The sequence below is a fragment of the Chrysoperla carnea genome, chromosome 1 (assembly GCF_905475395.1).
Source record: "Chrysoperla carnea chromosome 1, inChrCarn1.1, whole genome shotgun sequence".
NCBI lineage: Eukaryota > Metazoa > Arthropoda > Insecta > Neuroptera > Chrysopidae > Chrysoperla > Chrysoperla carnea.
The window spans coordinates 93,233,481-93,240,814 of NC_058337.1; positions in this window are offsets into that span (position 1 = coordinate 93,233,481).

Below are 7,334 nucleotides of genomic sequence, written 5' to 3' on the forward strand. Positions count from 1 at the left end.
CTTTTTGGGTATAAGGTCGATTTCGTTTTTCTTGTAAAAAGATAAAATAACCATCAATACACACATAAATATAAATTAATTATGCAATAATCATCAAATTTGACAAGAATTAAGAAAAGGTTTTCAATTATAATTCTTAATTAATTAACAACATCCTTCGTAGTTCGTTTTATCTGTACATTGATAGGTATCAGTTAAATCTTGTAAAAAATCATTAAATTTACATTTAATTAACGCAAACTTTAAAAACATTAATTATCATTTGATTGTCGCTATAAATAATTCAATGTTATGTAAATAATATTGTTTTGGCTTATGTGTAACTTAAGATGATATAATAATGTAGGTTACTGACTGCTCTTTAATTAAAGTTTTTGTGCAAGATTTCCTGTCAACCATCTGTCGTTGAGTTGTGTAAAGTCAACATTCGATGTCTGTTAATTTTCAAAATTTAATTTATTACTTGCAACAGGTAATCAATTAAACGTTACACGCCAAAGTTGAAAATACTATTATATTAAGTTACTTCACTTTATGATCAGGGAGCCAGACCACTTTGTCCTAAAAAGTAGAAAATAAGTTTGTAGGAGTAACTCATGCGCTCAATATAACAATTGAGTTTCAAGATTCCACCCAAACACACATAGTTACATACATACATTGAGGTGCTCCGAATGCTCCAAATGCTTGATAGATTATATTGAACGTCTCAAGCTCTTACGAATAGTAATGTATGACTGAATCCTACAAAATTATTTTCTACTTTTTAGTGCCTGCAATACAAGCTTATGCTTTAAAAGAACTTCACTGGGCCTAAAAGTAACAACTACCGCCTCATAGCCTCCAACTCTCTTGATCTCACTTATCCCCCTTCCATAACACTCGAAGGAATTGTTTTACACAGCAAAAATATACGCACAGTTTTTTAAAGTGTAAAATAGTCATAATTCATTGAGTATATCAGAAAATATGGCCATGAATTTATTTAAATTCATTTATTATTTTAAGTTTTTACAGAAATCTTTAATTTATGGATCAAAATGATGATCATAGATGGATCAGTAAAATGTCAGATTAAATTAAATTTGTTTTAGTTTTAAATATATCTTTATAAATCATAGCTCATGTGTTATTCTGATGAATGAACTATATTGTTCTCTTTGAAAATTCACTACTGGAATTGCCAACAGAGTGAGAACCACCTCTCAAAGTAGATTGACAAGGGTAGTAAATATCAGGGCCTGGTCATAATACGCATGTTTTAATATACAACGTAATATCCTGGCGCGTATTTTAAATAAGATTATACCCTTTGAAAATACACTACATTTTAAAATATATGATCATACGATCGTATGATCATATGATCATATGAAATGTCAATTTGAAATATAAACACATCATTGAAACAGCTGATTCCGGTTATACGATCATGCCTCCTTAGATCATATATTTTAAACAGGCCTCCAACTATTTTCATCTTTGTTAATCTACTCTCATCTTTGTTAATCTACTCTGTGACGCCAAAATACATATACTTGGTATACACTGGGCTCATCCATTTAAAATATATGATCTAAGATTGTTCTACAGTTTCATTCAAATCCATTCGGTAGTTTTTGCGTGAAAGCGTAACAAACAAACAAACATATAAATATATAGGGATAGCAATTGGTTCGAATTGGTTAGAATGATTTAAATAACCTGTTAAATTATGTATAGAGGCACGCATAGCCAGTATATAATCGGGTTTTTAAGAAAATAGTTCAGAATTTAAAGAAAAAAATTGCCGATTTATTGTAACTCTCAAATATGACATGTCCTGTATGTTTAAAATATATACCCATGGGCTAGTAGTTAATAGTTTGATACAGTCATTCATCCTCACAAAATTTCACATTTATAATATACCAGGACCAGGATTATATTTCGTGAGAATAAATGTGACGCAAAAATATCACCAAGAATTTTTTATTTATCTCTCAAAGACTTAGCCAACCATAATATACACGAAGTGCTACGCTTAACATAACTGGTATCTATGGTTATCACCAAGCTAAAATATGTTGGCTGTATTTTGTAGTTATAAAATCAATCAAACAAGGCTGCTTCCTCATACTTTATTAAAAAGGAAGTAGTTATATTTTGTTTTCGTATAAAATTTTGTGGGATATTAAAAAAATCGGTTGAATGTTTAAGATCCAATAACAAACTAAACATCTAAATCAAAATGATTACGTAAACAGTATTACCAAGTAAGTAAATAAATAATAATAAATTACTCAAAATTGATTTTAAAATAAACATATCACATGTCAGCAAACATTTTCAACATGTTCAAATTTATGTGTGTACCTTTCTTATATAAAATATTTTCAAATAATATAATCATAACCGTCTCTAAAATATAATAGTAATAAGTATGTAGTACTATGTGTAATCGTTCATAGTACCCGCGAATATCATCTTCTGAATTAAAACAATACATCTGGATCATTTTTTGTAGGTACAGTTTTGGAATTATTTGAAATTAGTTCAAGCCTTGTGTAACCGTAGTCTTTATAGACTTGTCTGTCAACATTTTTTGGGCCAAAACCAATATACAAGATACAAAATTGTGTAAAAATTCTAAAATTTTCCTTAGAAGTCAATGCACTATTTTTTAATAAACTGACATTAGGAGGTCTTGAAAAAAATAGAGGCCAAAGCTAAGGGAAATCCCTTTATTTAGTTTATTTAGAAAAAAAAGAATTTGTATCAAAAAAAGCTTCGTGCAAAACTATTTATTTCGGTTTATCTAGCCCAGTCCAATGTACAAAAATTGTTATATAATTTATTTATTAAAATGCCCGTATCTCTCTAATAAATTTTAACAATTTGGTGAAACTTTAACCCGTAATAGGTAAGCATTAAAAAACCGTTGTTGCATTTGAAAAATATTAAAAAGTTTTTGCTAATAAATCCTAAGACCCTGCGTTTTTATATACTTTTCTTAAAATTTTCTTCAATAGTTTTAGCCGTTACATGTGGGGGTATGGCGTGTTTCATTGATTGATCGATATTAAGCGAAATATCAATAGAAAAATCGTTGTTTTTCCTCTTCATTAAATTAACCAAAATTGTTGATACTAAAATTTATGTAATGGATTTTTGTGTAATTTGCCAAATTGGTGGTAATTCGTCAGTTTGATAATTGCTTCTAATAAGTAGTTACGAGTAATTTTAGAAATCGAAAATTAGAATTTTATTAAGGGCTTCGAACGGTTAAGATTTTTGATTTGTGATTACATACTGACCGTCTAAGGATAGCTTATATCCATTACTCTTACCTGATCGCTAATTCTTACTCGGATGTTCCATACACTATCCAATGATTTATGAAATGTAGCACATTGCGAAATTTGCTAAATGATACGGTTTGCTTAACGCATTATGAATTTTGGTAGAGGGTATTTGGGCAGTGCAGCAATCTGCAATATATTTCATTGTGCATGGTGGTTAGAAGAGTATGCTAAAATGGCCGGTTCATTCCGCACAATTCCCATGTTTCCCTTCAACTTGCGAATCAATACATAGTATAAAACAAAGTAGCTTTCGTCTGTCTGTTCCTAATCCCTATGTATGTTTAGATCTTTAAAACTACGCAACGGATTTTGATGTTGATTTTTCTAATAGAGAGTGATTCAAGAGGAGGAAGGTTTTTATGTATAATTCTTGCAGAATATAGTAGAGTAAAGGTTTGAAATAGGGGTTGAAAGGGATATGCTTCAAAAATTTAAAAAGTTGTGCATCGATTAAACTCAAATATTGACAAGATATACAACTATCTTTACGTTTGATTGTTTTCATCTATATCTTTTTTTAACCTTAGGGGGAGGGGGAGTTGGAGCGAGAAAGCGGGGATGAATAATCGAATATATTCGAATTTATACCCAAGTGGGGTATCAAATAAAATAGTATGACGTGTACATTACAAAACTATAACCCCTACGCAAGTTGATATGGGGGATGCTTGAAAATAGAGACGTTGCCCAACAAAGCGTGTAGTTCAGAGAGTGAAAATGCTGATCTCTAACGAAGAATTAGTTGTAACTTAACATTCTAATTGAGAGGACTAAATAATAGGCTTGAATCTAGACGGATGAATTCCGAGGAATTATCCAGCAATGTAGAACACAATCTTAATACTTTTTGCTGGATCTCAAACATTATGACTTGTTAATAAGTTTATTCGTTGTATAACACGAATATGATAATTTGAAAACAATTTGTGAATTCGTGTTTGATTGTTGTTTATAAATCTGATCCAGCGTGTAGACTAACTAACTATGAATTGTTATATCTGTATTTAATACACAAAATACACGACCGACCGTTCAAATGGTTTATTTATCTTGTCTTGTACCTTCAATCGTACATAATTGTTAGTTTTTTGATTATAAGAGTACATTACTACTTTACATTGAAATTAAATAGTAAGTGAGAGTACTTTTAATAGAATGATTGTTGGTTATGAATGTACCTTCCACATTACATACCTAAGGTGTACCGTAAGCCATATGATCTATATTCGTGACAAAATCTTTTACTACATAAAATAACTATTATTTTGAAGTTAGTTAGGTAGATATTATTTAAAACAAACACTTGAAAATAAACAACAGCATTTTATAAGTACTATACAAAGAGTAATAATCATTTGTGTACAGTGATGTTCAACTGAAAATGTGAGAATCAACTCATAAGATGTAGAAAACGTTATTCAACTTCTTAAGTACTCACCACTGCAGGCTATTTTAATCAATCGATTTTGCCTATTTCGATTATTTCAGTTATTATGTCTATTTACCAACAACATTCTTTCATATTCTATAAACCTATTTCTCATGTTCAATAATAATTTCTTATGCAAATTCACGAATAATTTTTTTTATTTGCTAATATTTTTGCTGAAACTTTTACTATCACTCCATTTTATTCCTTTATCGCAAGATTTTCAAAACTGGAAATCATTATAGCATTAAAGTGAAATACTCAAGTTATATATCAAAATTCTGGTATGAGCGCCACACCATATCTATATACGCAGGGTAAAAGGGCAAAAAATACCCTCAAAAGTTTCTTCAGCTAGTTCTGATAGAATAAAATACATATACAATTTGAACTGAATAGAAAAATTCCACGCAAATCTTTTTATCGATGCTATATGCTTAAGAATACGTCATTATTTAAAAAAGCGTATGAATCAGGATTTAAAAACTATACGTTTGGTTGAGAATTTGTTTGTGAAATTGAAAAGTATAAAAATTATTCAACATCTTCAAAATTTCGTATGTGTACGAAAAAATATTTTTACCTTCATTATGCCGCCTACAGTCATGGCCTGTATGGCCCAAAATGTAAATCCTGGCTTGTAAATACGTACTAAATAAATACTTCTTAAAAATATTTTTGAAGTGGAAAAATGGAACTGAGATTTTATACACATATATCTTGCTATGAAAAGAAATTTTCACAAGTTTTCGAGATGGTATTGGAATAACCCCTTCCATTCCCTTTTTGTGTGATATAGTTTATGACTAGCCCCTAAGTATACCTTCAGATATATTATTCAGTAATTAAAGTTCTTTTAAACGTTAAAGCAAAGGTCTTCTTTTTGGTTTAAATTTTAATTTAATTTCTTTTTGAGCAATGTTTGCAACAGGTCTGACTATCTATAATAAATAATTCACGAGTGTTCCGATGGATTGTTTGTTTTTAATTTGTCAAACCATACTAGCTAAGAAATAGAAAAGATAAATTTCATAAACAAGCGTAAACATTTCATAGTTTTGTTCAATTATTTTGAACAATCCAAAAATTTGTGGGGACGTATTTTACTTTAAGAAATATAACATCACGAAGCTAAAGTCGTTACTGCAAGAAAGAACTTTTTAAATTTTGGACCCGCCACATTTTTAATTGCTCTGTTACCTTTATATTTATAAATATTTATCCTTTTGAAATGATCCCAGTTTTCGTATGCCAATAAATCGTCCCTTACCCACTGTGAACTTAAGTATGACAGTCAATTGACTTGCAAGTCCGATGACTGAAATTTTCAAAATTTTAATTTTTATTTAGTTGAAAATTATTTCAGAAAAATGTACGCTAGTTTTATACCTAATTATTGCGAATACCTAGTTTTATACCTAATTATTGCGAATGAACTGTGCGAATAGCACTGTACAAGAACTGTAATTTAAACAAATATTACAGTATCTAGGTACTCTATGTTACATAATAGGTACATAAAATGCACTTATTTTCAGTCTAATTTCTGTAGAATGGTTATTAAATTTTTTTTATTTTTTAATTAATAATTTGTTTCTAGCCAGAGGTAAAGATTGATCTTTTTATTTACTTTTTATAAAATTCTGAATTACATAACGAAATATACGTGCTATGATTTCCTTCAGCAATCTTTTAGAAATTATTAATGTTTAATATTTTTTTGATTTGTCATAAAAACTTAATAGGTTTGCTGCTCATCATGTCCATTTTATGAAATAACAATCAAGTGACATGGTAGATCTGTTATGGAAAACTTTGTAAATTGGTTAATATTAATAATAGTGAATACCCTGTGTGTTAGTCTTGCACATAAGTTTTTTGGTTTAGATCATGCTTAATAAACCTAGTCTTGAAAAACATCCTAGAAAAAGAGTTTAGAGCCCTACTGAATCATAAACGTTGACTATGTCCATTTACATGCACATTTTTTATTTCAAAAACCAATTTTAGCGAGAAGAAAATTAGGCAGCCACTTCAATATGTAGATTTTGTAAGGTATACGCAGCGCCATTGAGTAATTACAAAAGAGTAATTGGGTATAATCCTAATTGCTTGATGATACGATACAAGTGTGGTACCCATAAAACTGTTTAATTCTTATAAAAGTAATTAAAATACTCATAATTTAATAAATTATTTTAATAGCAAAATTTTAACCTCAATTTTAGAGGTAATTATAACAATACAAAATTTAAACCGTATGATTCTTTGATAATAATAAATTGGTAATAATAAATTATTATTTTTAATAAAAAACCCTAAAAAAAATTTTGAAATAACTCTAAATCCAAATCTGAAAATTACTAGTTACAAAAACCACAATATTTGATTAAAAAATTTTGATAATAAAATTATAATAAAAAACGTCTGTATTATATATTACAAACTATATTATCAAATTTTGAGCATCAAAAAAATTGATTTACTTCATATTTTACAACATGCAGACAGAATGTACCTAAGTTTTGATCCGCTTAAATGTGTACAAATATTAAAAGCGA